At 36.1% G+C, this 10,000-nt stretch overlaps 1 protein-coding gene and 1 pseudogene across 2 annotated transcripts in view; one reads left to right on the top strand and one right to left on the bottom strand.

The window, feature by feature from the left end:
* The window catches only part of LOC137644024 (uncharacterized), a 244,723-nt gene that overhangs the window by 51,239 nt on the left and 183,484 nt on the right, over positions 1 to 10,000 (top strand). The window lies entirely within an intron of this gene.
* LOC137643640 (uncharacterized) overlaps positions 7,386 to 10,000 on the bottom strand; it is a 13,485-nt pseudogene continuing 10,870 nt past the window's right edge.

The raw sequence follows: 10,000 nt of genomic DNA, 5'->3' as shown, positions 1-10,000 counted from the left end.
AGAGAGAGAGAGAGAGAGAGAGAGAGAGAGAGAGAGAGAGAGAGAGAGAGCTACCTAGGTATTACCAGCACTCAGAATATGCCGAAGTGATCACTTCTAAGAGTGATAAGGAGGAGACAGATAGAATTTATTGGACATGTCATAAGAATAGATGAGATCAAACCTTTGTGCCTTACGGGATAGATAAAGGGGCAAAGAGCAACAGGCTGGCAAAGAAAAAAGTTTCTGGACAGGATTGAGACAATATACCTAAGCAATGAGTGGCTAGAGTAGATGAATCAAGAAATCTTCCAGAAATGCGAATGTTACAAATTAACTCTACTGCCCAATTTTTTTTTTCTTAAAGAAAAAAAAATTTCTCCCTTTTCAATAGTTTTATATAGCACCAATATATACTCATATAAGTTTTTTTTATTATTTACGTTATAATTATATAATTAGAATTAGAGGACTAATTAGTCCACTCGGGCATCAGAACAGCCGATCCACTCCACAGCTTTAGCAGTAAAATTCTAAAAACATAGGTTATTATGAAACTAGTTGTTTTTAATTTTCTTAATATTTCATTGTAGAAAGTTTGTACAGGAGTTAAGTACATGAATGACAAAAACTAGATGGTTACTTATCAATATTTTAGGCAAAACACTTAATAATCAATTAGTAATTTAGTGTTTCAAAGTTTCACCATGTAATTTTCCTTGAAATCAGAATGTAATTGAATAATTAAGAATATTATGACAATAATTTCAATGATATATGCTGATTAATTTTTTACTTGCTTCTGCTTTGAATGGAACAATGATTTCCTACTTATGGTGTATGAAATTTTAGGAAACAGTTGTTATTCTTATTGAGACACAAGTTCACTTTACATTTCATGCACAGAATATTTGTTTTTCCTTTACATCCTGGATTCTTGCAAATCCTCCTTATACCATCAACACTTGGGAAATGTCTTACAAGGTCAGATCGAATAGGTTTATCAGGAATTGCCTGTGCAGGTCGTCCTATCTTCCGTTTTTTACTTTTACCCTCCAAGCTTGATAGTCTGCCACTTTTTAGGTTTCCTGAGGACTTTCCTCTTTTCGTGAAAGCAAATGCAACTTTTAGTTTAAAGACTGCAAGGGGAAGGATATCTGGCTTTGGTATATGAAGATTTCCAGCATCTCGTCGATATAGTAGCCAGCTATTTACTATCACCATATCAATCATGTGGAAAATAGGACGATGGTAGTATTTCTTGGACCTTATAGTTATCCTGTATAGGGAAATGAGGCAGTCTGCCAAGTCAACTCCCCCCATTGACTTGTTATTGTGACGGGCCGGGAGAAGGTTGTGGCTCAAAGACAGGTTGAAAGCAACTGAGTTAGTTTATTATAGAACACTCTCCTTTATATACAGAAGCTCAAGGCAACAAGAATTTTCATGTTTAAAATTAACACCGTTACCGATGAGGAAAAACAGACATGTTTATTCAGGTTCTTTTTAGTGCGAGGGGAGAGCGAAGAAACAAGCAATATGTACACAAAAGGAAGTGTGTACGATCATGTGACACACGGTTGGTACATGGCCTCCCCCTCTAAAAATGACATACTGGACATGTTAAATAGGTGCCCTGAGTCTGGAGAGGTAGTAGTAAAAACTGCACCGATTACAGGCAATGAGTGGCTGTAAAAGTCGTTGGTTGGGGCGCGAGCGAGTGGTGGATGATGGGTGGCATTGTTGCTGCTCCGGCTCGTCACTGGGTAGGCGAGTGTGTCCTACGGCATTCTTAGGCCTACGGCATTCATAGGCCTACAGCATTCATAGGCCTACGGCATTCATAGGCGAGTATGTCCTACGGCATTCATAGGCCTACGGTATTAATAGGTGTGTGTCCTATGGATTTCATAGGCGTGTGTGTCCTATAGATTTCATAGGCGTGTGTGTCCTACGGCATTCACCTCAGCTTCGGTTGAAGTTGAATAGGTGTCCTCTACGTCACGAGTGGAGGCTTTGATGGAGGTTTTGAAGGTCATGAAGTGGGTTCACATCACGAGGAGAGCCATCTGCGGTAGGTTGCAGGCGAGCAATACTGGTCATTTTCCCCAGGTGAGTGAAGCCCTTTGGTCCCGCAAAGGTTGTTGAGAAAGCTGAAAAAGCGTTGCTATACGGGCGGCTGGCGACGGCGAGTACTGCTGCAGAAGGTATGCGTTGACGGCGTCATAGTAACGGTTAGAGGCAGTGGGAGAGAGGGGGTGTGTGCTGGTGAAGGCGGGAGGAGCGAGTCACTCCGCGGTCACCAATGTGACGAGCCGAGAGAGGTTGTGGCTCAAAGACAGGTTGAAAGCAACTGAGTTAGTTTATTATAGAACACTCTCCTTTATATACAGAAGCTCAAGGCAACAAGAATTTTCATGTTTAAAATTAACACCGTTACCGAAGAGGAAAAACAGACATGTTTATTCAGGTTCTTTTTAGTGCGAGGGGAGAGCGAAGAGACAAGCAATATATACACAAAATGAAGTGTGTACGATCGTGTGACACACGGTTGGTACATGGCTCCCCCTCTAAAAATGACATAGTGGACATGTTAAATAGGTGCCCTGAGTCTGAAGAGGTAGTAGTAAAAACTGTGCCGATTAGAGGCAGTGAGTGGCTGTAAAAGTCGTTGGTTGGGGCGCGAGCGAGTGGTGGATGATGGGTGGCTTTGTTGCTGCTCCGGCTCGTCACTGGGTAGGCGAGTGTGTCCTACGGCATTCTTAGGCCTACGGCATTCATAGGCCTACGGCATTCATAGGCGAGTATGTCCTACGGCATTAATAGGCGTGTGTCCTATGGATTTCATAGGCGTGTGTGTCCTACGGCATTCACCTCAGCTTCGGTTGAAGTTGAATAGGTGTCCTCTACGTCACGAGTGGAGGCTTTGATGGAGGTTTTGAAGGTCATGAAGTGGGTTCACATCACGAGGAGAGCCATCTGCGGTAGGTTGCAGGCGAGTAATACTGGTCATTTTCCCGAGGTGAGCGAAGCCCTTTGGTCCAGCAAAAGTTGTTGAGAGAGCTGAAAAAGCATTGCTATACGGGAGGCTGGCGACGGCGAGTACTGCTGCAGAAGGTATGCGTTGACGGCGTCATAGTAACGGTGAGAGGCGGTGGGGGAAAGTCTTCAGTTTCCTCTTGAAAGCCTTAATGCCTTCAATCATTCGAATGTCTCGTGGGAGCTTATTATATAACGTTTTGAGATTTGAGTAACTTTTATGAATAAAGAGTCCGACACCCCCACCAGACCTACCTTCTCTCGGTATGTGAAAGGAGGCAAGTGTTGGGGGTGTCATTTCAGTGAATTTTGCCTAGTCCAAGTTATTTAACTATATTTCAAATAATGCTAGCATATCTAAATATTTCTCGTTTATCAATTCTCGAATTCGAACGGTCTTATTACCTACAGATTGTATATTTACATAGCCACAGTTTATGACATCCCTAGTAACCATGATCAGTATTTTCCGCTAGTCTTTTCAATTCCAAGTCATACGTTTTGTAGTCTCTAGAATTTACTGTGTGGTCACTTGGTCTGTTTAACGTTGTGCAATTTATACACTTTGACAATTGCGAATTACGCTCCCCGGTGGAGTGACTCCCTGAACATTTCCCGCAGACTTTATCTTCATTCTTAGACTTCCATTCTTTTTCAAAATGTCCATTCCTCTGGCAGTGGTAGCAGGTGATCACGTGGTACCTATCACGTATGTTATAAAAACTTTGTCCTTATTATCATGAATAGCCTCCAAACTTCAGGATCACATTTCAGCACATTTAAACTTGATTATAGTGATAAATCTCACAAGTTCTCTACCATAAGTGTGTATCAGAAACCCAGAGGTTCCTTCCGGAATTCACGAGTTACTGGAAAAAACGTAAAATTGGGAGAAGTAATTTCCAGTTTATCCTCAAGGAAATAACTAGACAGTTTGTTCAAGGAAAATTCTACAAAGAAGAGAAGAAATCCACACAGTAATTAGAATTTCTCCAGAAATACTGATGTTGCATAGATAGCAAAATTTCCAAATAGAATAGAAACTAAAAACTCCTTTGGGATCTGTTGTTATAATATTAATGTTCAACAATATTATTGGCATTAGTTGTGATAACATTAACGATATCGAGAGCAGTAATTATGTGAGTTTAGGTGGTGGTTAGGTGTTAATGTTCTTAAAATATTTCATTTTAATTGTTGTATACTTTTCTTGTAGTTTCCTTATTTCCTTTCCTCACTGAGCTATTTTCCTTGTTGGAGTCTTCGGGCTATAACATTATGATTTTCCAACTAGAGTTGTAGCTTAGCAAGTAATAATAATAATAATAATATATCCTGCCAGACGACCCGCCTAAAGTAGCCTCTCTAGAGCAAGGCGCCTTTTTCACGTGGATGACATTTTTATGGGGGGAGCCATATAACGCATGTGTTTCATACACGTTCGTACACTGTAATGGTTTTGATTATTTCTTTTCACTCGCTCTTCCTTGGACTCTTATAGACCAACTTGTGTATCATGCTTTTTCATGCTTGAATATTGGTGACTTTCTTGCTCGCACATCGCTGTATAGAAACTCGATGATTGTTTAATAAAGTGTAGTTGCACTCAGAGGTTGCACTCACCTCGCCTCTCAGTTATCACCTTACTAGCTCCGCACCTCGTCCTGCCTTACTCCTAATGTTTATATTTCTGGCCAAATTCTTTTCCTATTTCCAGACTATCTCTCTCTCTCTCTCTCTCTCTCTCTCTCTCTCTCTCTCTCTCTCTCTCTCTCTCTCTCTCTCTCTCTCTCTCACATACATAATAAACCTTAACTGACCGACAGCCCCACTCTCACTCTGAACTCAGCAAGGCTATAAAAACCTTTAGATAAATCAGATAAAATACAGATCATCTGGCAAAAACAGTCGAAGGATTCCAGTCAAAAGGACACCGCACTCGTTGAGCGTCCTTGCTCCATCAGTTCCTACGCCTTAACGGCCAAACGTGAACAGAGCAATCACTTACAAAGTCTCTTATTTAATGGTCACGATTGCGAGGCTGAGTCATATTCCAGAATATTTAAAAGAATGTTGGCTTTCATACAAATAATCTGTTCAGGAAAAGATTTTTTTTCTAAATAATCTTTTATTCGATCTATCAATCTTTTTTATTAATCTATTGCTCTATCGATCTATCTATCTTTCTATTTTTCTATTCTATATCGATCTACCAACCTTTCTTCATAGACAAACATAAATACATATATGCATATATATATATATATATATATATATATATATATATATATATATATATATATATATGTATATGTATATATACATATCTCTCTCTCTCTCTCTCTCTCTCTATATATATATATATATATATATATATATATATATATATATATATATATATATATATATATATATATATATATATATGAGTGTGTGTATATATATATATATATATATATATATATATATATATATATATATATATGTATATATATATATATATATATATATATATATATATATATATATATATATATATACAGTATATATACGGAGAGAGAGAGAGAGAGAGAGAGAGAGAGAGAGAGAGAGAGAGAGAGAGAGAGAGAGAGAGAGAGAGAGATACCTAGCCGTTACCAGCACTCAAAATATTCCGAAGTGATCACTTCTAAGAGTGATAAGGAGACGAATAGAATTTATGGGACGTGTCATAAGAATAAATGTGATCAAACCTTTGTGCCTTACGGGAAAGATAGAGAGGTTAGGAGCAAGAGGTCAGCAAAGGAAAAAGTTTCTGGACAGCTTACTGTGGACAGGATTGAGACAATGTACCTCAAGAATGAGTGGCTAGAGTAGATGAATCAATAAATCTTCCAGAAATACCAATGTTACAGATTAATCATCATGAAATATCTCGAAAACTGAGTTTTAGATTACGAGAAATTTTCTATGCGGGAAAATACTTTTCAGCAAAGGAAACATTTGATAAATGATCATTTTTTATCACAGGATTCTTGAATGTATGATTTTCATAATAGGTTTGCTGGTGCCCTAATGAGTTTCATACTAAGAGCGGTCATTCAGGTTACATGTTGACATACTTTTATCAGCTCACAAAATTGTATTGGAAGTGAACAATATAACTGGCACTAAGAAGCCTTTTGATCTACATGTATCATTAGCGAGGTCCTTTTTTTCTGTGTTCATGAATGCATAGATTCACCTGTTTCTTGATTCATCTTTGTTTCTTATTTAATTTCTGTTTTGTCTACAGTTTTTTAAAAGTCTTTACTGTGGATCGTGGTTGGCGAGTTGAGATCACAATAATAATAATTTCTGTCAACTTTCGATAGTTACTCCAAGACATCAATTTGTGGTAACTTTCAACTTCATGATAACTTAATAATAACAGGTTTCCCAAAATATGAATATGCCAATTAGTATCCCTACTTTAATTATTGTGAGGTTTGATTTCCTAATGCAAAGAAAGTTGTGGAATAGCACTTTATTACTTTTTTGTACTTCTTTTTCCTCATATTATCCAAAATTAGACACTGAATAACTTTAGCACATTTTTATAGGGGCAAACAAATCATGTATATACCAAGGTACCACTTACGTCACTGCACTGGAATCGAACCCTTTCAAAGTGAGAGGAAAAAATTACTTTCATAAAAAAAAAAAATCTCCGTGCATGCAAGAATTCAGTTACGATGTAAACATTTAAGGTTTGAATAATATTCACGAAGAAGTAACAGTTGCCATGCTCCTTCTTTTCTGAAAATGGGAGCATATTTTCCATATTGTCCATCATTTTATGTTGAAGAAACAAATGAGTGAATGTGAAAATTGGAATAAAATCATACTTCTTTATTCGCATATCACTTATTTATCCATATAAAATCTAGTAAAACTTCAAAAAAAAAGCCATAAAATATTTTATTTATTTTTATTGTATATTTTAGGGAACGAAATTCATTCTTTTTTACTCTTGTAGAGATGATGAAGTTAAGGATTAATAATATAATATAACTTTTGATTATTTTGTGACTACCTGATGAAGAATGTAAGTAAAGGACAGTCACTTTGAATTACCGTTGAAATATTAAGAAAAAAGAACTGATTTACTTTAATGCTTTCAATTGAAAATAGACGATGAATTTCATTTTGCAATTATTCTTTGAATGGTGAGACTATAGTATGAAAATTCATTATTATTATTTTCTAATGATTATACAGTAAGATTTATTAAGAATACATGATTCATATTGATAAGTGTGGTCAATAAAAGAGAAATATATATTTTGAGAATATTCTCATTTATTTACTTTCAGGAAAAAAACTAGAAAACCTTCATCTCTTTTCTCTTAACCATAAAATCTGCCTCCTCCAAAGCCCCTGTGTCCTCCGAAACCTCCGAATCCACCAAAGCTACCTCCATGATGGCCACCAAATCCAGAGAATCCACGGTGGACTCCTCCAAAGTGACCAGGATCTGCTTCAGGTTCTGGGTTGGCAAGAGCCTCAGGGTTGGCTTCAGGTTCAGCTACAGGGCTCCTTTTTCCACGGTATCCTCCATACCCACCTCCGAATCCATGCCCAAATCCACGTCCACCGAAATGGCCACCGAATCCACCGAAATGGCCACCAAAACCACGGTGGAGTCCGCCTCCAAAGTGACCTGGTTCCGGATCAGCTACAGGATCAGCTGCAACCATCCCAAGAAGGACCACAGCAAAGGTGGCAGGAATCATCTGCAAAAAATATAATGAGAAATGACATGTTAATTAAAAGTAAAAAGGCAAGTATAGTAAAGATGAAATAAAGTTTGATAATATAAATGGTCCATATTTTCAGTTTCTAACAATGAGGCATTTATCTAAGAAGAAAACACCATTTAAATAAGCATCTGAACTATTTTTGAGCAATCTGATACTTATTTTTGGATTCATTTTGAATAAAAAATAAACTAGAAGAAGATCACAAAATACACAATGGACAAAATCAAAGATCCAATAAGAATATGTATTACTAATTGTAATTCTGCGATCCAGATAAAACTGAAAACGGTGCTCAAAATGTGACTACAGTAAATATATTTAACAACCTCCAAATTATACAATATATTTTACAAATATTCAATCAATAAAAAAATGGTGAATTACATTCATATTCTTTGTTGAAGATCTAGTTAAACATTGTTTCGTCGGTATAAATCAATATTGGGTTTTGATAAATTTCATTTTTTAACAAATCTTTTTAATATTATATCGCATTATTTGGAAAGAAGTATTAATAACCTTAATGCACTCAACGCAAATATAGAAAAGATATAGAAAATGTGTGTTTCCTTACCTTTGACATCATGGTGGGTTGCTCAGAGCCAACTGTGATGAGAAGGACTCAAGGATCTCTTTATATACTGACTGAGGGAAGGCAAATGTCCTTCGCACAGCTAAGCAGCAAAAACCTTAAGAATAATGACTCTCTATTTTTACGCATTAAACTATAAATAGTTTTTACGTTTTTATATTTTTTTCAATATTGTCATTTTTATTTTTTTTAGCACGCACACAGTGACATTAAAAAAAAAGAAAAAAAAAAAAAAAAAAAAAACAGTTTCCTGTTGGACTCTCCACTTCTTGGTTCGGAGTTTTTTTAAATGATAGACTATAACCATTTTGAAATTATTTCAGTTATTTTCTTTTATTCATTACTTTAATCTTTCGGACTATACTTCGTCAATAATCATGCTTGACTAAAACTTTAAAACATATTTTACACAAATAATAGGACTGTCCAAAAATATAATAAGATTGTCAGGTATACCAAGCCAAAAGATTTTGGCTAAAGTCGAGAGTAAAAAGATTAACTTCCTATATAAGCAAGTTGGCGTATAACAAAATTCTAGGAACAATGTACAGCACGTATGTAAATCCTAAAAAGAGCAATCAGAGATTTCTGACCTCCGCCAAAGGATATTGAAGTCATCCACGGCTTATGACTTATATAGGGTGAAAATTTTGTCAAAATCCATCAATCTATTTTGACATCATCTTTGAAGTGACGAAAAATGCAAATCAAAATCTAGAATCCAGTTCCAAATTCAGATCCAGATCATCTACAAAACTTACTGGGATCGTCCATGACCTAAAATCTATATGTGGCGAAAATTTCGTCAAAACCCGTCGAGTAGTTTTGACGTTATTTTTAAACCACTGGAAAATGAAAATCCGAATCAAGAATACGGATCCGGTTCTGGATCATCTCCAAAACTTAATGTGGCCGTCCATGACTTGAGATCTAAATGTGGTAAAATTTTGTCAAAGTCCGTCGAGTAATTTTGACGCAATCATGTCCACAGACTAACAAAAAACCATCTCCCAAATTTCATGGGGTTGCCAATGACATAAGGTCTATCTTCGGTAAAAATTTTAGCAAAATACTTTTGACGTAATCCTGTCCACAGACAAATGTCCACAGACAATATCCATAGATACAGACAAATAAATAAACCGTTTCGATAGCAATACCTCCTTGTCGGAGATAAAAATCACCAAATGTTCAAACATAATTGTCAGAATTTGAAAATATACATATCTATTGTCAAAATAGAATATTCAGCAAAAATGGGATATCAGAAGTAAAAATAATAAAATACATATTTGTCATTTTTTAAAATAAGTACAAACAAAAAAGGGGCATAAAATTCAACATTTTAAAATTTTCAAAATTCTATCGCAACCTTCTTCCTGATATTTTAAAGACTTTATATCTTTAATATAGATAGCTTCAGTCATTCTTAGATACCCGACCAAACTATCTGTGTGCGTTACCTTTACCTGCTCTGTATGATGTTTTTTTTTTTAGTCTATATTCATCTATGATGTGGTTTTTTATTGATGCAGTCTGCGTATGCATTCGGAATCTCTCTGCGATAGTACAAGTGGAGTACTCAATATATTTGGAATAATTACATTCT

The sequence above is a fragment of the Palaemon carinicauda genome, chromosome 7 (genome assembly GCF_036898095.1).
Source record: "Palaemon carinicauda isolate YSFRI2023 chromosome 7, ASM3689809v2, whole genome shotgun sequence".
NCBI lineage: Eukaryota > Metazoa > Arthropoda > Malacostraca > Decapoda > Palaemonidae > Palaemon > Palaemon carinicauda.
Note: the sequence above shows the minus strand (reverse complement) of the source record. Positions and strands in the feature narration are given on the sequence as shown.